This window comes from Lissotriton helveticus, chromosome 7 (genome assembly GCF_964261635.1).
Source record: "Lissotriton helveticus chromosome 7, aLisHel1.1, whole genome shotgun sequence".
NCBI lineage: Eukaryota > Metazoa > Chordata > Amphibia > Caudata > Salamandridae > Lissotriton > Lissotriton helveticus.
In genome coordinates this window covers 928204900-928228614 of record NC_136068.1, presented here as the reverse complement: position 1 = coordinate 928228614, position 23715 = coordinate 928204900, and the positions used below count along the sequence as shown (strand labels likewise).

The 23715-nt window shown below is 46.9% G+C and overlaps 1 protein-coding gene across 7 annotated transcripts in view; it reads right to left on the bottom strand.

Moving 5' to 3' along the window:
• LOC144769399 (protocadherin alpha-C2-like) overlaps positions 1-23715 on the bottom strand; it is a 576427-nt gene that overhangs the window by 314452 nt on the left and 238260 nt on the right. The gene's annotated exons all lie outside the window — the stretch shown is intronic.

Here is a 23715-nt window from a genome sequence, read left to right as displayed (position 1 = left end):
GCCGACACGCCCCTCTCCCACAGATGCACGCACTCGTTCATCCATATTGTGTCCATAGAAACAGAGGCGCGCGCACACATACAGCCTGCCCAGCGCACCCGGCGCAGATGTACACAAACCACAGACACGTGAAACATGAATATCAATACGCTCTTATTCACCGAGGCGTCGACAGAATTATTACCAGGTACCTGCGTGCATGTAAACACTCTTGGAAAAGATGCACATGCGTCGCCAACTCAAGAACACGCACACGAAAGCACCTGTACGCCGATAGTGACATCAATAATTGCAAACAGACACGTGAACATGAAGCATGTCCATGCACAAAGACGTATGCAGAATTACAGGTGTCAACCGAATCACACAGACATCTTGTGCTGTCATTTACACACGATTCCTTTTCTAAAATTGTATCGGCTGGGTGTAAACAGCAGAGGATAATCGACGTGCAGTGTTAAAGACGCCGTATCAGGGCGACGGCGCCATTCGATGGGTGTGGTTAATACAACCCTCGTGGGCACACATACCAGGCTGGATGCTTTTACAAAGAATACGTTTCAAATGATTTATTCGCCAATGATTCCAGAAGCTTCCGTTGAAGCCACAGGCTCGATCCAGTGAGCGTCCTCACACAAGATTAGGGATTGCTCAGAAGACGAATGCACATGGCTGCAGCGACGGCCAATCATCCTTCGAGGTCGATATAATGAGCATCGTTGCGAATGCTGGCAGTACTACTTATAAGTGTCACGAGACAATCTTAGAATAGAGGCGTGCATTATTAGAGGTGGTTATTATCGTGTAATCAACAGTTGTATTAATACTATATGTAAGAATGAATACTTGTATGTCTTCTAAAGTTTGCAAAAAAAAAATGCAAAAAAAAGCATCAGAATGAAAACACCGCAGGCAGGCAGGTTATGAATCGCTTCCAGAGCTCATCCTCCCAAGAAGCTTTGGTAAGCAAACATGTCAGTAGTCCCCTCCCTGATCTCGAGCTGAACAACAGTCCTGCGCACGGCCTTTCCCTTGAGCCTCTCCAGGCCCCGCCAGAGAACGGGCCTAAGGCTTGCAGGCGGACGCACAGACGGGTAATATGTTTTTAACGAGGCTGCCTTAGAGGAAACGGCGTCTGGACAAGTGCCAGGCCTCAAGTAGGTCTCTTCTTGAGCTTTAGTGCTGCACTTACGCTTCGGCCCTTATAGAACTGTATGTCACGTTGTTTGCTAAATAGGCAGTTTGTGACGCTGACGGCCCTGAAAGTTCACGAACCTGTGTTTTTTTCTTCTGAAGTCTGATCCGTGTTTCGCCAAAAGGAAGCTGACCCTACCCACGTTTCTGCACAGATCTGCCACCATTTGTTCGAAACAGGGTTGAAGTTATCAATGGTGGGCAGGGGCAGTGGCACCGGGGCTCCATGTCCAGACAGGTAGCCAAACCAACACATTTTGCACGATAGATGGTCAACATGTGGGCAAGAAATATTGTGCCCAATTTCGTGGCAACGGAAAACACTGCATTGAAATTCAGTGCTAACTGATTATTTCTATTTTCTATCTGTGGTTGCCAGGACCCCCTACAATTAAAGGTTACCCCAAGGTCATTAAAGTTAGTCACATTTTTAACTGGGGTGGCCTGAAGTTTGAAGACGGGTCTCGTGCCCATCCTGTAAGCACAGGACATTACAGCGGATTTGATGGTGTTAATCTTCATGACAAGCCCCTTCATAAAGGATGCAAAAGCTCCCATCACAAAGACACTGCAATGCTACTGATGTGCAACCCAAAATGATAGCATCATCAGTGTACACTAGGGCTGGTATTGAGCAGTTTCCAATCTGGGGAAGGTCCCTACACCTTGAAACTAGTTTCCTCTCTAAGCGGTTGATATAGAGGGAGAGCAGAACAGGAGCAAGGACCTGTGTACCCCAACATTTCAGAACACTCACCCCCTAGCCCCAAACCCCCATCCCCCATAATCTTACTGTAGCACCAGAATAACAGTACATTTCCCTGATGGTGTTGACAACTTGTGTGTCAATGCCAAAGCCTTCCATAATGCCCCACAATTTGCAGTGGGACACATGGTCAATGGCACTGGACAGATCCATTGAACCCTGCTGGAGCGCACTATGCTTGGCAATCCTGTAATTCAAAAACAGAGATTAATGCATTGATCTTCCGTCTCATCCCTCTCCTGACACAGACTGGATGTTCGAGAAAGAGCCGCTCTCCTCTGCCCCAGCCTCCAAACAAGAGAGTAGGACTTTGGGGAAGATCGTCGCTAAAGACAAGATTATGTTCTAGCTGCTCACTTGCCCTGGCAGCTAAATTAAAAGACAGTCGGATAAAATCAATTCAAAAACCCTGTCCCATGCCTACGAAGGTTAAAGGGAAGAAACCGTTCATGGAACTATGTTAATTCGTGAAATACATATTAAATTTCATTCTCAAATAGTTAATGCTACTGCCAAATGTATTGCGGGAAAAGTGAAGCAAGAAGTTCCCTTCACAGTCGGTTATGCTGCAAGCATCTTCATAAGCAGGAGGGCATCGATGACCATTGAAGTCGCCTCCCTAATCAGGCGCAGCTCCCGGCCACCTCTGGAGTTTAGGGAGTCCAGGTCGTGATCTAATTTCAACAAAATACAGCCTCCGTCTACTGATGGAATGTGGTTGTAAAAGTTGACTATGCCCAATCATGAGCCTCAGACAAAATCCAGGCTGAAGACCTAATAGAACGGTTTATCTGCAGCGTAGTGGAAAAGTTTTGCGCAGACTATGATCAAAATGAAAGTTGTAAGACCACCTTATGGGCGACCAGATGAAGATGTAATAGCTGGTAAACGGAGCATTTTGAAACCATTGATATAGGCAGGCAAGACCGCCCATGCTTCCTGTAGGCACATAATCGAGAAGGAGTTCACAAAACAAGACCACACTTGGTTGTTGATTTTCTCTTTGATTACAGCCACGTTCCAAACAAAAAGGGAGAACTTGGGGATGTTGACAGTTTCAATGTTATGGCCAGATACTTGCTCACCTACATCTGGCGTTATAGTTCGGACGACAAAAGCCATCCGTCGATCAGATCTGGTGTAAGTTTCCTGTTTCACCTGGGTATAGCCGAGGCTTGGGTCTTGCTGGGGGGAGGTGCTATGAGGAGACCAAATGTGGTTTCGGGTACTGGTGTTGGAGTTTGGTGTAAGAGTGGGCAAGGCTCGAGCAGGGGGTATCGTATCCCTTCAAGGGTGATAAAGAGGCTGTGAATATACACTGGGGGAGAACTTTTGCAATCCCTATCTTGAGGTCACATGCTAGTAGTTGGAAGTGGGCTGCACATTCTTGTGGAGTTACTTACCCTGCTGGAACTGAGAGCGACTTCCCACATGTACCCACTGTGTTCAAACTGACACCTGCCAAGGGTGTTGGTAAGTACTAGCAGAAATCAGAGCCGATGGCTCCTCTCAAGTTTCTGGAATCCGGTGCGTTAAAGGTACGAAAACTTGGGGATAGTAAGCTGGGGTAGCAAGGTGGTAGCACAGGTGACAGTTCGATCTCCCACATGAAAAAAAGTGTCCTTAAGATGCCAAACAAGGATAACCAGCCCGGGGAAGAGCATGTAGTGATGTATCTCCCCCTTTTGGCTGGATTTTCCCTGAACTCAATAGACTCAAGGTGGCTAGAGTTAATATGTCTGGTGCTTGCTGCTGCCCGAGCAGTTTAAAGATTGTGCTCCTGTTAAAAATGTTGTGGTTTCCCATGAAGACATAGTGCAGGATGGACTCAAGCTTGTTTGTTGGAAAGTTGGGAGTACATGCCACCTTCTGCCTGTTTACTTCTAGTGACTCTGTGTTGTTTGCCTGATTGCTCTACAGAGCTTTTGAGGCCCTTACGGAAGAGAGTGGATGGGCAGTGTCAACAGTAGAACTAGTGTAACACTTAGGGTGAAAAGTGATTCAAACATTCTCCCCCAGTGAAGAGATCTGGGTTAAATCCATCGTTCTTTTGCCCACTACACCACCCCAGTTTAGACCAAGCCGTATGCAAATCAGTCTTGACCCTGTGCCTTATGGGAACAGTCCAGACTGAACTGCCAAGCCAGGTCCTCCCTAGACCAGAAATAAGCATCCTGGGACTGGTTTCAGGGTATGTCACCCTTAATCAACCAGGCTAGCTTGAATCCAGTGGCAGAGTGAGCAAGGGACCCACTTCAGGGCATACCCGTCCCACTTAAGGCAAAAAGTGTAACTTCAACAAATGATAGACAGAATGCTAAACAGTAGAACTAGACCATTGATGGTCTTTGCCAGGACATTCTGTGCGAAGATGGTGACGCGCAGAGTCAGAGACGACAGGCTGGTAAGCAGGTTCAAATGGTGCCACAGGATCAGTTATCAATTTCGCAGTTGGACAAGGAGGTATGGAATGGTGGAAGTGCTGGTACTGCAGCTGCATGCTGGTAAAGCAAAGTTTGAATCTTTCCACCCACTTCACTGTCCTCTTTGTGGTATAACTTTTGTACTGTATTGGAATTAAACAATGAGTAGGTTTTGATTTTAGTATCACTAGAAGGCTGAGTGATTGGAGGCGGATGAGTAACTGAATAGCCGTCTGGAGTATCATTGCCATGGGCAGCCTGTGGGGCAGAGGCTGTGCAAAGAAGCAGAGAAGAGCTAACAGTGTGCTTGTTTCTCACTTTTTTGAACCGTTTCCACTCCCTTTTTGTGTGCAGCTTTGCGCCAGCTGCTAGATGGGGAGTAGGTACTGCTGTGTCATTGGTTGACCTCTCGTGGATTGCGAGAAACAGCTACGATTGTGCCCTCATTGGTGATTATGACGCCCAACAGATTGTATTCAGACACAATGGATTGCTCAAACGCAGGTCCCGTAGGTGCCCCTAATAGAATCAGAGTTGGTGGCAGAGGAAGATACACTTGCATGCAATGAGTTTTCAAAAGTGCCCTTAGAGAGTAAAGGTTCCTTTCTAGAATCCATGTTGTCCTCTTGCTTCGGTATTGTACCCGTATGTTGAGCAGGTGACGAAATCCAATTGAGGATGATGTCCAACTTTTGAAGTGTCCTAGCACAGGCGTTGATAGTGATGGTACAAGACAAGAGTGATATACGGTGGCCTGGTCCGACTGGACCCTTGTGATCAGATTATTCAGGGCTGACAGTTTTGCATCTATTCCCACAATGTGGTCTGCTAGGGCACTTAGAATGTGAATTCACATATCAAGCTGGTCAGAGTGGTAATACAAAGATGCTGAGACTGCCCCAAATTTGCTAAGCAAAGCGTTCCAGAGGTTGGTGCTAGAGTTATACCGGTGTGTCCAGTCGATCTGCCTGCTGAAAGCTCCCATGGCCGGACAAGTGGTGGAAACCTTTGAGACTAACAAGTTTACCTTGATAGGGCTTACTGTGGTACAGGGGACCATGTGACACACAACGTTGCAGTGTTATTCCAATCATTTAAATGGAACTTGGACTTAACAGTGCTGGACTAGTCACCTTGCATGCCAAACTGATCACGTCACCCAAGGGATTGCTCCTGTTAAGCTAGCCTATATTTGATGTGTTCACAATGTTGAATTCCTCCTCAGAAGGGATTGAGTGGTCACATGCTGTCTCCAAAAACACAATATTTGCCTCCTAGTGGTCTGTACCATGAACCTGAGCTGAGATAGTTAGCATTGTGGCATGGGTGCTTCCTTGTACTTAGGGATGCGAAAGAGTCCCTGGCTGAAGGACAAGAAGCAGGCTGTAGAGATCTCCAAACCCCATTATTAGAGATGGATTCTGTTGTGATGTAGGTCCACACAGGAGGTTGTAATTCAGGATGTTTTATTCAAGTAGTTAACAGGTAGTTAAGTCCAGAACATCAAGTAGTTAAGGTAGCAGATCAGAGGCCCACCAGGAGCAGCCTGTCTGCTGCTCAGTCCATGCCTAACTGTCACTTCAGCTCTCAGTGTCTCAACATTCCGAGGCACATCTTGACACCAACATTCTACTGGGCAGAGAGCACAGGCACGGGCAGAGCAGGAGGAGTAAAATACATAACATTAGAAATTCAGGATAATACAGATTCCTTTGAAATTAGTTAGTCTGTGATCCTCCAGCGCTTGGGTGGTGGAAAGTGCTGGAGGAATATAGAGGCATGCAAGGGACAAGGTGGTGATAGTATTTGCAAATTTTTGCTGTCTCCTTATTGTGCTGTATCCTAAAAAGATACGTACACTGAGAGTCTTCAATGAAGAGCTGTGTAAAGAGAGTATTTTGTATACACACTAAAAATGCAGAGCCATAATCAGAATCTAAGACTGGAACTGTGTCTGGTTCCGGCATCGAGTCAAAGTAGGATTCGATTGAGTAGCGTCTCATCATTAGTGTGTATACGAAATACTCTTGTTACACTGCTCTTCATTGAAGACTCTCAGTTTCCATATCTTTTTGAAATACCTGAATGCAGAAGATAACCTACCAACATAGCTTCTGGGTCTCTTTAATGGTTGATCAAACCGGAACTAACATGGACACTGAGGAGCTTTACTTCTTGCATGCCCTGAAGAAACCCGGATACAGGCAAAACGTGTTGGCTGTATTGGCAATTCATCAAATAACATGAAATAAAGGATCTAATTCATAAAGATAACCTCTCGTTTCATTTGTGCATGTCTGGCAATTTTGCCTTTACTCAATTACAAGTTGTTCTTGTGGCCTCTAAGATCTTTTTGTCTGTTGCTTAATTATTTGAGAGTCAAGCTGGTGGTGAGGTGAACCATATCACAAGGTGGGCAACTGTGAACTTAATAATAGTCTTTGAATACTATTGCTACACATGATTGTGTGTCAAACGGGTCCCCTAGTCACCACTGTTTGTTTGAGTAACATTTTACATGTGCAACTTTCAATTGGGACAAGATAGAGTTTAGGCTCGTTGAACTCAGAATTTATTAGCACACCTTTTGTTAAAGGTGGTTTTTAAATTGTGTGTTTAAAAATGGCACTTTTAGAAAGTGGGCATTTGTTTCTTGACCATCCTGTGTGCCTCTGCTTGTTTGTGAATTCAGCATCTATTTTAGAGTGACAGGGAGTGGGGATGTGTATTCACTCTAGACAGTCACAAGAGGGGTTGAGGTGCGTCCTGCCTTGCCTGGGTGACTCATCACTATGCTGAATCAACCTGGTCTGTAGTTAGAGTGGAGGGAGGAGTTTCATTAGCACCTGAATAGGCTGTGTCTGCTTTGCACAATGCTGCCTCCACCACTTGTGGTTATCCTGGACCAGGGAGTACAGAACTGGTTTGGACAGAGCTCAGAGACTGCCACAAAGAGAACAATAAGAACATGGGGTATAAGTATTGGACCTTAAACCCCAGGAATTTAGATTACTCAAGGAAACAAGACAAACTTGCCAAGAAGAAGAGCTTTGTGAGGAGCGCTGCCTTTTCTGAGTGAGGGGTAGGTTGGCCTGCAGTTGCTGCTTCTGACTGTGGTGGAGGAAAAGGACTGACTCTTTTTGCCCTGCTGTAGTATCCTGCTTATGAAGAATCTCCAAGGGCTTGTGTTTGCTTGCCTCCTGTTGGAAGTCTCAGGGAAATAAGAAACTTCAAGAAATGATCCTTGCCAGATTTAAAAAGGACCTGTCTGGGAGGAGAGTTGGAGAAGCTGTGTGAGGAGTGCTGATCCTGATGTGTGTTGGTTAGGACGGCCTGCAGTGCCTACTCCTTCCTGGAGCAGGAGAAGGAATGGACTGTCCTGGTGCCTTTTTGTTTCCAAAGAAGTAAGTGTGTACTGAGCAATCTTTTTGGGTCCAAAGCGTGTGGAAAGTGCCTTATTATCAGTAAGTCCCTGGTGCTTAATGTATGGGGAAACTTCCCAGAGCACTTTTTGAAACTACACAGCCCGATTGCTGGGTCGATCTCCCTTCGGAGTAGTGGGCAGGTCATGAGGTGCCGCGCCGTAAGGCCCCAGGAGAGAGCAGGCCTTTTGAATCCCCAGTCACTCGCAAACTGAAGCACACACTTCCTGGAGCTCCAGGCGTGGTCTGGCAACCAGGCCCAAACCGCACCCAGAAAGAGAGGGACTGCCCGCAGCAGCGCCACCCTACGCAGGGCAGCTCCATCCCCGAAGGAGTCAGAGCCTTGTGGGTTACAACCAGCCGTGTCCCACCTCAGAAGGGCAAGAGGAGGATGCCCGTCAGCAGTGGGTCTCGCCCAGAGACCGAAGGAGGCCACGTGAGTTTGGGGGGCTGTCTCCCTATGGCCTTGTATATGTCGCAGCAGAACCACACTCGCGGGCAGCTGCAATTGGGATAATTTTTGCCTACGGGATCCCAGAGAGGTCTTCTTAACTCTTATGATGGCAGGGTGTGTTTGCCACCCCACCACCTCCCTTCCTGACACGTACCTTGGGGTATTTCTCGTAGATTTCCCTATTTGTTTCGGCTGCTGCACCACATGTCTGTGGACAACTGTCTCTAACTGTTGAAGGCATTTTGGGTTCACCCTGCCACCAAATTAGCCAAGCAGGTAGAAACCCTCAACGGAGGTCTCATTCTTCAGGACCCATGATAGTGGGTGGGCAGGTGGCCCAGTAACCTACGTTCGGGGGACCAGTTTTCTTCCAGATATTACAAGGGCACTGTCTCAAAGGGCTACCTGCAATTGTAAGGGAGTTACCCGGCGTGGGCATGGTGATATGGAATTGGCAATTCATGTACAATGAAAGTTGGCAATTTTTGTTGTGTTAATGCCTTGCAGTAACAAAATAACAAATACTGGCATTTTCAGAAGCTACATAATGTACACAGTGATGATGTAAGGTGTTGTTATGCATAAATTATGTTTTCTAATGTGTGCAACCTAAGAACATTTACCTTACTGCCCTACCTATGATGTTATGACCATTGACTTGTGGCAAAGTGATTCATGCGATGTTATGAAAATTACCTCGTTGTCAAAGTGATTATTTGTATATAACCTTGTGTGGAGTCTCTTTTGTGATGTATTTGGTGTGTCACTGGAGTATGTGCGTGTTGCGCCAATGCTCGTCACATTGCCTCTGGAATAATTCAAGTTACCAAGGGGGGGACAGGGGTTATCTTGAGTGTGTAACTCCCTTAACCGGACTAGAGTGGTGGGTTCTGCCTGGCTGAGGTGCATACCCTAGCCAACCAGAAACCCCATTTCTAATAGTTTCTTAAAGTGTATTTTTGTTTTCATACACATTATTTAGCTATTTCTATGATGCTTTATGCTATGCTTTATTTTTATCAGAAAGCATTGGCTAGACATTCATTTATTGAGTGTTCCGCTGAGGTCTGAGTCTTTAGTCCACTGCATATCCTACGAGTTAAACATACTGTTCGGTCCAACCTTGAGTGTCACTTCCCAAAGGAGTTCACTAGTTGCACAGTTTATCAGTGCTTAGTTTTTAAAAGAATGAGTGCCTGTTCCCGAAGCTCTGCTCAGAAGCCTATGCCTGGTGCTATTAAATGTCAGTGCGCTGAATACCAGGATATATAGTCTTGAAACCACATCGGGTACCTTTAATCCAATACGAGAAAACCCCATGCCCCTTTATCTCACTCTTGCAGGTTCCTGATTTCTCACTTTCTGATGGTTTTTCCATCTTTCTTTTCCTTCATCTTTCCGCATTGTTTGTTTTTCTTTCTTTTCCTCTTGGGAAATATATGGTGTGGGAAACTAAGTGCCGGTCCCCAAAAATAAGTGCAGTTGGCCCCCACTGGCAACTACCGGCTCAAATTAAGCACTGCAGTATAGAGTTCAATATTAAGGTGGACTCAGGGAATCAGTGGTACAACACCTCTGCAAACTCTGGTGTCAGTTAATCATCCCTACAAGTAGGCATCTTTCCAACACTCGCTGAAAATGGGCATAATAAATCTTCTCTTAAGAAACCTCAGTCAGATTCCTCTGTTGAAAATGGCTCTTTTGCAGGATTTCACAAACTATTTGTATTTCTCCTCTGTTTTTGTCTTCGCTTTTGCTGGCTTTAGGACTCTGAGCACTTTAGCACTACTGATCAGTGCTAAAGTGTATGCACTCATAAAAAAAATGAAATGGCAATTGGTTTATCTATGATTGATATATTTGGTTCACTTACAGGTCTATAGTAAAGTGGTATATCATCTACTCAGGGCCTGTAAACCAAATGCTACTAGTGGGCCTGCAGCTCTGTATGTGCCACCCACAGAAGTAAGAACCTGCCTCAGGCCTGCCACTGCAGGGTCTGTGGGCACAGTTTACTGCCACCTCAACATGGCATTTCTAACTACTTGCCAAGCCTTAAACTCCCCTTTTATTACTCATCAATCATCCCTAAGGTAGGCCGTATGTAGCCCTAAGGGCAGGGCGCTGTTTAAGTAAAAAAAAGTAGGCCATGTGCCTTTTTGTTTTACATGTCCTGGTAGTGACAACCACCCACGTTCTTTTTCACTACTGTGAGGCCTGCTCCTCTCACAGGTTAACTATGGGAATTTCTTAAATACCCTTTTTAAGTGTAATTCCTGATTGCAGCTGAGTATCTGCATTATGTTTTATATCATTGAATGAGTAACAACAAATACTCTTTAGGGGTAACGCTGGATCTACCGGATTACTAATCTAGAAATACTACTTAAGTACTACTTAGCTCTCTTGTGTGCCTTACAGCCAGTCTCCAATACACATCTGGGGTGGGTGACAGTTACACTTTGTGCATTCCCGCTAGACAGCCACAAGTACAGGACACTCAGCTGCATCTGCAGTCATCTCCAAACTGATAGGTCTTCCTGGGCAAAAGGGAGGGGATGAGTTGCCATGTACACAGTGGCCTGGCCTCACACAAAAAACTGATTTACCAACCACAGATAGGTTGGCAGACAGAGCTGGGTTGAAAGGAGACTTGTGCACTACAAAGGCTTTGCTTTGTAGTCACCTCCACTTCAGGGACACATTTCGGTATACGTATTGTGTCCATGACCTCCTCTCACGAGTTCACTTTGGGGTTTTAAGCAGACTGCCATGAAGAGGAGCTATGCTACAGGAGGGACTGCCACTTTGCTAACTGCTTTGCTGTGTTGGTCTGCTGCCTGCTGATTGCTAGGCTACAGGAAGGACTGACACTTTGCTACCTGCTCTGCTATGTTAGCCTGCTGCCTCTGACCTGCGCGTTGAGATGGACTGGACCTGTTCTCTACAACCTTTTGCAATGTAAGTAATTCCAGGGGCATGTTGGCTTGCCCCTGTTCAGGAAATCTTATGGCCATCAAAGATTTCATTCACACAAACAACCACTGCTATCCTCTGATAATCCAGAGTCTGACTCCGCCTGACCAGACCTCAACTAGTCCTGGGCCTTAACACAGTGTCGGCAGTCACTTTTAGGCATCCACACACATAACCGCGGTGCAGCAATCAAGTTACTTTGTGTCTGCCTGCTAGAGCACAGATCATTGTGTTTGTCAACTTCGCCAAAGCCGCAGCACCCAAAGTCAGTCCAGCATGACCTGGCACACTCTACACGCATCATGGGAGGACGGGCATCTGCCCCCACAACTCCAATCACCTCATTGTGTCCAATAAGGGGAAACTCCAGCAATGCAAGTACCAATTCTGAAGGAAATGGCACTGCTGCAATCCCCTGAGAAAGGTACAATGCACCCTGGGTCTTATGAGGTCTCTGCCGCCTACCAGCACTCTTGCGAGCGGCCCTGAATAGAGTGAGTAGATCAGTCTCCTGTAAACTTGACATTGCATATGAACTGTAATAACTTTGGAAGCATTTCTTCATGCTGATCCGGGGAGAAAGCCTGTTCCCGATTCATGGCATGGATCGCTGTCATTTCTCCAGCGTAACCGTAAAGAACCTACTGAAAGCGCAACGGCTCTTTCAGCATTGTTCATCCTTGAAGTACTCATAACTTGAGATGCTTTCATTTGGATTCTTGTTGTTTTTATTTTGTTTTGAAGAGTAAAAGACGTGCTATTTTCATACCTCATTGTGGAATCTTTTTTGCGGTGTTTTTACTGTATCCAAGTATGCACAACTGCTTTACACATTGCCTCTTATGCTATATCTGACTGCTCTGTCCCAAGATTCCAGAGGGTGAGCACAGGCTGATTTAAGTGTGTGACTGTCTTACCCAGACTAGAATGGTGGTCCTTACTTGGACAGAGTGCATACCTCTGCCAACTACAGACCTGATTTTTAACACAGGCCAATCCCCAACTCTCCCAGGCTGGGTACAAGTATCGAGAAATGTAAGATCAACTTCCCATTTTCCAGATTAAAAAAATCTATTAAGTCTCTATCAATGTGAATTCTGCAATTGTTGCAGTGCCAAAACATCCCATGTTAAAAATACCTGACAGCATTCATTGTACTGTGAAAGAAGGTGAAGCTTTCCTGCTAATCTTGCTCAACCTCTCGGTGGCCTTTGACACCACAGATCATCAGATGCCCATTTACATCCTTGAGAATTGCACGTGCTTTAAAGGAATATTCCCTAGCAATTTCAAATCTTTCTTAGCTCAATACAAATAGCTAGTAACTTGAGAACATTTCTTCTAACCCTGACTCTAGCAGTAGCTGCTATTCTGTACTTATCTTCATGGATGAACTCTTTTAATCTTACCCCCTCAGTTAATCCTCTTTCTTCCTGTTGTTCCTTTTCCCCTCCTGTAACTGTATACACCAGCACCTATTCATATCTTAACCTGTCGCCTCATCTGCTTATTCATCACTTCTACACCTCACTGTTCCCATGCATCTTCCTCTCCCTTTCCTTCCATTCACACGGTTGCAGTTTGGATATTTTCACACATCCCTTCCTACAGGACACTGGTTTAGTTAAGCTCTTAGTTTCTAGTGCTTTTATGTTGTTTAGAAGGAGCCAGGTTAATGGTTTTAAGGTAAAGCTCACTTACACCTAACTAGGTAAAGTCAGTGGGTGCAAATCTGTTTGCAGCTTTCTCATCAAGTCTCGCCATCATGGGTTTGCATCTAGAGCTACTGATGTCAAACCGTTTGCTGCGTTGTTCACCAGAAAGCTCCTTCAATTAAGACTAAGAGCCTGATTTAGAGGTTGTCAATGAGTTACTCTGTCACAAATGTATCTCCATATCCAGTAAAAAAAAAACAGCCCATGCCTGTGCTTAATTTGTAAAACAATAAATGCCAGTGTCCAAAGTTTTGCTCCAAATATCATGATTTTTCTGTTAAATATCATGATTGTCTAACACCAAGGCGGTCTAGTCTTGATTTCACCTCATGCTTCTTTCATGGACTCTTTCACATACTCTGCCTGCCCTTTTATGTCATTCTTGCATGCTCTTTTTCATCATTGCTTTCCCACTTTCTCACTGTTTTTCCATCTTTTCCTTTGGCCTGCTTTTCTTTGCTGCCTTTCTCTCTCTTGTTCTGGGGCCGTGTCTAGTGATGAAAATGAGTCCTGGTCCCCAAAAAAGAGTGAAGTTCCTGCAATGAACAGCTCAAATTAAGCACTGACACACCCCAGCAAACACCATTTCAACCCCAGCTAAGGGGCAAGTATTCCACTGCTAAAAGGATTATCCTCATTGTTAACTCCATATAAACATCAGACAAAATCAACGGAGCCTAAGCCGCTCTATTCACCCCATCACACACTAACCAGGATTTATGATGATCCATTGGACCCCAGAGGCTATTGTGCTAGGTTCAAATTGTCCGTGAATAGTCACCGGGGGTCTCCTACCTGAGGGCCTTCTGCCATTTGATACCGTCCTACTGTAGGATGTAAAACCAAGATAATTTTAAGCTTGCAACATTTGGAAAGAGGGAGGCCGAAGTTGACCCTGACAGCTGTCTTCATGTCTTACTCACAAACAATGTGAGACTTGCGGGTATGTGGGTTAACCTTGGTGCAAGATGTTTATCGACAGTTATACGCAGGACTAACTATACTCATGCTGGCTCCAGCCTGATTGATTGTACTCATGTACCACCTGTAGAATTGGGGGCCTCAGGCTTGCATCAGGTCAAATGAGGGACACAGACACATGGTATACTGGTGCAGCAACTGGCCTCGAGTACGTGCTCTCTGCCTCTTTTATTGTCAGGATCACCTGACTGGTGATGCCTGTAGTGGGTGTGTATTTAGTGTGTGGTACAACACAGGCGGAACACTATAATGTATCCAGCCGGATACTACATCCCTTCAAAACTTTAATGAAGGTCAAAACAATGAAGTCTGAACCTGAGGAAGAGAATACAATTTGTAAACAAAATCGCTGTCGGCCAACTGCTGACGATGGTGTCCTTGCCGCCAGGACCTCTAGATCTCCTTGGCATGATGTCAGGGTGCCCTGTGGATGTAATCTTTTCTTGGACTCACAGCATGTGCTCTACAGTCTCTCTCTTCCTGTTCCACATACAGTGAAGGTGCAGATGGAATGATGGTGGATCAGGTATGGGTCATTTTCCACTGTACAGTCCTGGTTGAAGTATTTTCTCCATCTGGTGATTCTCTTTCTCTAACGGGATTTGCAGTTGTAGGACATCCCTCTCACGGATGCCCCTCTCTCGTGGGTGTCCCCTCTCACCGGAGGCCCTTTGCTGCCAGGCTTCCACTGGACCGGTGGACTTCCGCCTTGTCGCTCCAACCACGTTGGAGGAATCGCTACGGGTCCTCTCTCCGTGTCCCAAGCTCCATCTGAATGGGTGTTGTTGGCACTTGCTCCTTTGCATGTTACCTTTGTCCTCCCAGGATTTCCAGAGCGAGCTTCAACAATCCATCTCTTGTGTCGGGACCCGCTGCCACCGGTGTCCCAGAGGCCTTTGCCCCTTGGATATCCACGGTCCTGTGTCCATTCCTTCCCAGAGGTAGTTGTTACTAATGGACCGGTCTGCTGGCCTCTGTCGTCACCAGGTGATCTAAGGATTCACAAGTAGATGTGTACTCCCAGTGATACTGACGTTCTCCGGGCACTGTGTTCCGATGTTCATGCACCTTTGCACTCTTCCTTTCGAGTGTTTCCCTTCTGGTGTGTGAACTGGCCTGTCCCACACACCTCTTTACTCTTCTCCTCTGCTTTTCTTCCTTCGCCATGGCATCTTGCCACTCAAGTTCTGTCTTCTCTTTCCTTTCTTCACGACGCGGTCTGGTCTTCTATCCTGCTGGTCTGCCCAAACCAAGCCTCTCCGTGTAGCGTGCACTCCACACGTGTCTCCATTGTCTTGTTCTCCCGGAGGACACTGCCTTCACCTCAATCTGAGACTGGACCTGTCGTCATGACCTTCTTTAGTTCGATTACTTCTGACTTCTAGGTAATGTTGTTAGACTTCTAGACCGTTTCTTCCTGGCCCTCTTCGTTGACCTCTCATGGGGTCCTTTTCATGGACCTCTCCTTGGCCATTCTCTTCACGGACCTCTTCACCATTCTTCTTGTCGGACCTCTTGTCAGATCTCTTCTCTCTCGCCGACTTCTTTGCAGGTCACCTCCTTTGCAACCCTCTGGTGTGTCGGCTCCTTCTTTGCGACTGTCTTGCAGGCCGGCTTCATCCTGGCGACCCTTTGGCAGGTCGGCTTCTTCTTCCTTGCGACATCTGGCAGGTCAGCTTCTTCCTCCTTGCGACCATCTGGCAGGTCAGCTTCTTCCTGCTTGTGACCATCTGGAGGGTCGGCTTCTTCCTCCTTGCGACCATCTGGCAGGTCGGCTTCTTCCTCCTTGCGACCATCTGGTGGGTCTGCTTCTTCCTCCTTGCGACCATCTAACAGGTCAGCTTCTTGCTCCTTGTGACCATCTGGCAGGTCGGCTTCTTCCTCCTTCAGGTATTTGTGCTGCTGGTGGTCTGCGCAACCACTACTCCGTCTCCTCTGTGGTTGCATTGCTTCGGCGCTTCTGATTGTGCCCATCAGTTGCTTCATTGGGCGCACTTGCTGCGCGTTCTCCTCAGTCTTTTACTCCAAAACTGTAGCAGTTGTTCATGTGCTACTGCGCACCTGCTTTGTGTGGTGCTTTCATTTACTCCTGGCGCGTTCCTGCGCATGGTCTTTTCATCCTCCTAGGCTGTGTGATGGCTTGGCGCCAGTCTGGCATGGCAGCTTTACTGCACACTGACTTTATGCACTTGGCAGTCCTCACTGTGTTCCTTTTTGCCTTACTTAACACTCCCAGATCCCTACTGGTGCACTTGCTGATGGGTACTTTATCTTTCACTCTTCTTGCACTGGCACAACAAAGTCTTGGGGTAGTATGTCACGGCACTGAAGTTCTTTGCCTTCTCCTTCCCAGCACATTTGGGCTGCAGCAGCTACCTCTGTGCTGCATTAATTTCTTCCTGGCACACCGTTGCCTCCCAGCTCACTAGCTCATGTAATTTTAGTGCATGTACCTTTTCTGTCACGGTCTTTTATTTATAGGGCGTCATGCTGCTGTTTGGCCCCTAGATGGCACTGTATTCTCATTTCTTTGCTGTCGTCATTTTCCCGCCCTGCTGGCCTTGTACCGCTGGGCTCTTGGCATCTGAAAGCTGCCGGGGGCCGCGGTTGCACCTGACTTGCTCCTGTCAGCCTCAGTAGCTCCCCACACGCTGCAGAGCTCAGTTCACTGCGGCTTTATTGTCGCAGCCGCTCCTGCAGCTCACCTTCCACCTCTAAGCAGGAAGGCGTGGCCGAGTCTCTCTGGGCCTTCTGGTCACGCGCGCATTCTTCCTGCAGGCTGGGCACTAACACCTCCGGCTGCTCTCTTCACGCATGCAGCCGGAGGCTCTCTCAACGGCCAGACCTAGCCACCCTCACAGCAACTTGACAGGGCACATGTGTGAGAAGTTGGCCTGGTATATGATGTTCACTATTCTAGTGAGCAACTTGCACCAGTCCAAACAACCCTTATGGTGATGGTTGTAAAGTCAACCTTATAGACCAGCTATCCTAGAGGTAGCATGGACAAAGCAGTCTTAGGGTAAAACCTCAGAGAGCATGTGAAGCAAGCTGTTTTACCATATGTAACCCCTTTAATACCAAATGAAAGGACACCACACAGGTTATATATAAAATATATATGTATTTATTACTAACACAACCCTCTGAACTCTTTATGAGGTCAGAGGCACAAGCACATAACAAGATACTTAATTATCATACAATAAGTTGCACAATATACAGTAGGGCCCTAGGGGCACGTAAAACCATATACTAAAATAGTGGTATAAGTACCACGTCACGGACAAGGAATAGGCCTAGGGAATCGCTGGGGCTACGCTATACTATCAAGAGTTAGGAAGCAGGAGGCCCACGGGAAGCGTGTGCAGTGTCTACACACACACACACACACACACACACACACACACGAGTTACCATAGAGTTATAATGGGAACAAAAGTATTGGAAACTAGTTCTTTTAGGACACTTCCGGATGGACTAGGAGAAAGCTACTTAAAACTAAGACACTAGGATAGTAAATACCCACAGGAGCACCGAAGTGCTCGTGTTACCTCACCCACATGAGCCGGATGCATAGGTGTTAAAGTGTGTCAGGTTTCGTCGCTGATTCCTATGGAGACCTGTTAAAAGATGCTGCAGGCCACCAGGAGAGAAGTGTGCGGTTGGATCCAAGGGCGGATCGAGGATGAAGAGTACCTGAAAGCAGAGGGGACAGAGTCTGGGTCACTAGCCAGTGACCAGGAAGGAACCAGGCGATGTCGCAAAGCAATCAGGTGATGTCGTGAAGCTTGCCTTTGCAGCCACGCAGACCAGGAGGCGTCGACGACGACCAGGAGCTGGATACGGACTGTCCCACGAAGGATCTCGCTGTTGACGGCGTCGGCTTCCGGATTGGAGTCAACAGGCCTTGGCAAATGCAACCCACGCAGGAATCGAATATTCGCTTCGGGTTAGACCAGCAAGGTCTATGGGGCTTCTCCTTAGTAGGGAAGCAGGGGCCCACCTGGAGCAATCAGGCAGGCGGTTCAGATTCGAATGTTCGTTGTCACAGAGGCCACTAGCCAGCGGGCAAGTAACAGACAGACGCGTCGAGCAGGAAAATGCAGAAGGAACCCATGCAGAACTCGTGGAGTGTGGAGGGCTGATCTTCGGTGCAGATGATGCTCAGGGCTGGGGCTTCTCAATCCCTAACGCACAACTTGGAGGGTGCCTTAGAAGCTGCACAAGTAGCAAGGAGCAGGTTTTTCAAGATGGCCGGTCCCACGTCTCTCGTCGCCTCCACGAGTCTCAGCTTTGCAGGGACTGTGGATCGGGGTCAAAGAAGTCTGGAAGTCTGGCTCTTGTCGGACTCTGTGCTTGGGCTCCGGCGGGAGCGTCGACAAAGTAAACCGCAGATTGCTGAATGGTGCCTGTTTGCACAGGGTGGTCACTCCTTGACCACAAGGGAGATTCTTCAGTCTTCTGGTTGCAGTAGAATGTCGAAGGTCCAGAGATTCGTTACAAGTTTCAGTTCAGGATAAATCTAAAGTCTCTTGACCCAGCTCCTACCTATATACTAATCTGAGGGGCTGGATTACCTGCTAGGTCCCTCCTATGGGTGGGACCAGGGAAGGGGGTGGTTACACCCCTTTCCCTTTGTCCAGTTTCGCGCCAGAGCTGGGTCTGGAGTGCCCCAGCAACTGGTTTGAACCGGGATATGCATGGGACACCTTGTGTGCCCAGGCAGTGTCTCATTTCATTCAGCCCTCCCTGCCCCAATACACTATGGCCTGACTGGGGTGGTGCTAGCACCTCCCAAGACAGGAAACCTATTGTCCAAGCCTCCCTCGCTGGAAGGACTCCCAGCAGCAGGAGGTCAGACTTGTGTCTGTGGCAGCAGCATCCATTTTGTGATGCTGAGGCTCTGGTTAACTTTAACCGGGATTAACAGGAACACCGTGTCTTCTCCCTCTAGAAGGGTGGAATGCTAACCCCATCGCCAGAACTGGCGAGGGGGTAGTATTACAAAGCGTATGACACCTTACACGACATGTTTTGATAAGGCCAAACCAGAGTTAGCATTTAACCGCGAGGATTATAATGCACCTAAGAGTATATGGTATGGCTATATCATAGAACAGCTTTAAGGACATGGTTCCGAAAGCTGCAGACAGGCTCAGCTCATTCTAGAGCCTCAACTCACATAAAACCAAGCACTCTGCCTTCAGGATTGTTGAGGCCTGCCATAGGAGTGACTTATAGGTATATATGTAATGGTAGGTATAGGAATACTATACCTAAGCAAGGGGTGATTACACGACCTTGCCCCTGCTGAGTGATCAGCCAGTTGTGTCAGTTTGGATGGCCAGCCAGGGGTGGCATAAGATATGCTGCAGCCCCTGGTAGGCCTTGGATGCACCTATGCCCTGGGTACCTATGGTACACTATACAGGGGCTCAAAGGGTGACCCAACATCCAATTAGGTGAGTCGCCTTCATTTTTACTGCCTCCGAGCAGCCGCAGGTCGCCCGCTGTCTCCTCCTAGTTCACCCCGCCCACAGCAGCCTCTCAGTTCACACGCTGCGCGGGGTCGGGAGAGGGTTGGCGCTACTGCCGGAACCTGCTTGCTCCGTTCTGGGCAGTCTTCTCATATCATGCAGTAGGGCATAGCGGACATCAGCGGAGTCCCGGGGAAAACGCTATTCCCCCCTCCTGCGGCCCCTTACTTGTTAGGCGCAGCGGCCAGGCATTCACTTTTTAAATCTTCCACCCCTCGCAGCAGGCCTTTTCTCTTCACGGGCCATGCAGGGGAGCTGGCGCACTCCGATCGGCTGGGGGCCACGCGCTCTCTTCCTTGCAGGGACGGGGGAGTGATTAGCTACTCCACTCCCCGTCCTCCCGCGGCCGGCAACCTTCTCCTGCTGGCGGTCACTCTCTGTCGTGCTGCAGTCCCCACACCCTTCACATCTGTGGGCTCACCTCATGCCCAGCATGGCGTTGCAACTAACGCGGGTGGGCTCCGCTCAGTTGGCTCTTGAGTCCGGCCATCAGTAAGCAGGTGACAGGGACATGACCACGGCTCGCCGCGTGGGCTCTCTTCCGTCGTATGTGGTGGCTCGCTGGCGGGCACACCAGGTCTTCTTTCTTCAGGGCCCTCATCATGCCCGCAGGCCACGGAGCACGACCGGTGCGGGGTCGCCAAGCGGTCGTGCATTCATGCAGGCACACCGGGTGCAGGTGTCCCCCACCAGGACCTGGTAAGCGGTCCCCACCTCACACGTGGGATAAGACCCACTCGTCGCCATTTTAGAATTTGGGGCCTCAGGCCCGCATCTGGACAAATGAGGGACACAGACACATGGTATACTGGTGCAGTAACTGGCCCCTTTTATTGTCAGGGTCACCGGACGCCTGTGGTGGGTGGGTGTTTAGTGTGTGGTACAACACAGGCGGAACACTAGAATGTATCCAGCCGGATACTACACCACCCAGCTTCGAGGCAACTCTACACCTAAGAAGCAGACGACTTAGGCACATCTTCTTGATTTGAGTAGCACAGTCAGCGTTGAGTACTTAATCATGCAAAATCCAAGCAGTCCAAAGGTTTTTGTATGCAGGGGATGCCATTCAACGTCACTGCCCCTAGCCAACACCTAAACGGCGAACAAAGTCCATCTTACACCCTTGATACCAGATACTCTCTCAATTGCAGGTCATAATTTGTAACACGTGCACTGGAGATTTTTAAATGCCCAAAACAAGAGGTAATACTACTCTGTGTGATTTGTTTACCTTACTGGACAGGAGTGCAGGCAGTTTCAAGTTAGGGATTGCATTACTCTCTGGACAATCCTACTCTGCCTGGCCTGATAGGAAGTATCTACCGTGGATGTGACGTCCTCCCATTTCTCTGGTTTTATCTGCTATACCCCATCTCATGCATTTTAATAAAGCCCAAGGCTGTCCCTTGTGGCATCTGGAAAATAACATTCCCAGAATCCTTCTGGCAGCTGTGGCTCTGTCCAGGGGCACAAGAACACGGCCTGCCTGTCTTTTGTTTGTAAAACTCATTACGACACTGCTAAACCCGTCCGATGTATTCAAGCTGCGGGTGACATCGTTTACAAATACTCAGAGTAACATGTGGTTTCGGCTGCGGTGCATTAGTGAGAGTCAGATGGCGTGATATATTGCAAGACATTAGCGCGGAAAATTGATTGCACTGAACGGCCCAGTCACATTATCAAATTGCAATGGTTGCCCGCATCTCACGTCTACCTCTGTGAATATTGAGACGGTGGGAAAATGTGCCGTGTGACCGTCATATCGATCCTTTTTAATGCTTTTAAAAAAAATAAAAAAACGTGGGAAATCTCTCAATAAAATGGAACTCCCTGAAATAACATCCACCAGGACATGAGGGAAAGACAGCATGATAGGAAAATGAGGTTTGGAATCGAGAGCGTACTTTTGCCATTGTGGGTGCAGTCGTCAACACGTATTTTGCGTCTCTGCGCGTTCCCTTTCATTTCCATTTAACTTGTCCTATTGTATCCTTTCCTTGACTCCGCGAGGCCTGCTGGGCGTTAAAGAGAACGCTGCAAGAAGCTGAGATACGTAGGGGGAGGGGAGGAGGCTTTAATACTGCAGAAAATACGTTTACAGCATGGAAGCTGCAAGGATTGATGGAACAGAGAATGCTCTTTTATGGCCGCCAGGATAACGCTTTCGTGACATTTAATACTGTATTTGCAGGCCTAACTTAGATACTAAAAAACAAAGCTTCACACAGTCTGCAAATAGCAGCGTGCGTTGCCGCCCAGTGAAGCCTATTCCCAGCCCTAGAAAGGTGTTTTCACACAACTGGCATATATTTAGCGGAGCCGACGCCAGCCTATGGCTGAACCAAAATCTGGGTGACGAGGAAGTTGGCAAAGCACGTTATCGCTTATTCTTTTTAACCAGGAACACGTGTCACGAACAGAAGTGCCAGAATTCATGTTCAGTTTTTAATTTCAGCCGATGAGATCCAATGAAGTTGCCAGACATTAAGAGAAGCAGACAGTTTCACATGTTAAATACAATGCTAAAAATGTTTTGCAATTATCACTATTTTTGTAAAGTCTACCGTTACCACCATTATGACATCGGGGAATGGAGGAGCAGAAAAAACAACTATTTTTAATGACAAAGCTATTGATGCATCAATAATTAGATGTTCTAGTGTTCTTATGAAAAAGAACCAGTGTTTCGGTTTAAAATAGTATACTGGCTGTTGTCCATTTCCATGCTTCTACTCATGACACGTCTCCTATGAATTGAAAATGCCTGAACCGTGACAGGGCATCCCACTGATAGGTAAAGAATGTTTTCAATTACTTACTGCAGTGCATAATTTCTAAAAAAAGAAATGCCAGGGCTCCGGAACCCACTGCGGCTTGCATCACACATTACCCTGCCATGCTGCTAATGGTCGTAACAACACAACTGCTAACCATCATACTCCTCCTACAAGTGTGACAATTCGGACTATTCCAGGCGCCCCAAAGCTATAAGAATGGCTTGTGCGGAGGTAATAGTAATTTTTAATGTATGCAGAATTAGTAATTGGCTCTTCATGTGGTTAAACCCAGACAGTGCCAATTTCACCTGAAAACCCCTTACTTGACTTGTGGTAAAATGTAATACATTTTCAGAAACTCAAAGTTGCTTGGAAGATTTGCAACCCTACTTTGTGGTACCAAAGATAATAAAGTGGCAGTCTAACTGTGGGTATTCTGCAGACCTGTGCAAATAATTCTTAGCAGCACTCATCATATCTAAAATATGCAACCTGCAGTCTGATACCAAGACAGGATGTGAACATAAAACTGGAAGAAAAACCTCCAGTTCTCAAAGTAAGACTCAATTAATTTTGGGTACAAAATCTAATCCTAGCATCAAAACACTCCTGTCTGCAGATATTCTTAAATAGACATGATACACCGAAAATAGCCCAATTCTCCATTTGTCCTACCAGTTATAATAGCTATAGGAGGGAATGCTTTATCAGACAGAAAACTCCCTCTTGCTTCAACAAATGGATCAAAAGGAGAACTCCATAAAAAGTGATAACATTAAAGTATGGTCTCATGATGGAAACAAATCTCAAACCATTGGCCTTAACAATTCAAAGGGACCGACTTCAGACAAAACACCCCAAGGAGGCCTAAGGTCTCTAATGGCTAACAACTGAGATCTTAGGATAGACACAAATAATTGTTGGAACCTTCCAGAGAAAATTGTGAAATATTTTCAGGGGAAAAACTGATTCGACAAAAACAATAAGCCTGACACCGCCTGGTCAAAGAAGCCCAGTGATGGTTTTACGGCTTCATGGTGGACTCTACTGAAAGCTTGAATTGAAAGCGAGTCAAGAAAGGAAAGATCACGATTTAAAACCATAATTCTTTCATCCTCTAAACTGACATATGCAGCTGAAGGTAGGAGACTCTTTGAAGAATAAGTTGACATAGAAGGGACAGGACTAGGGGAAAAATCCATTTTGTTGAACTGCTATGAGATAAATAAAAGGAAAAGCACTGGTAATATCCCTCTCCCCTAGGGATGATCCTTATTAATGTAAATCAAATATTTATCAAAATTTCAGTTAAAATATTTTTGTTTTTCAATAGTAGTATTTAATGTTCATCATTCCACCAGATTTGAAATTATAGTCACTTAAATCATGTTTATCGACAATGAAAGTGTTGTTTTAGATCATCCCTTCCCAATGCTTTTCGGGCTAAGGAAGGCGGTATGT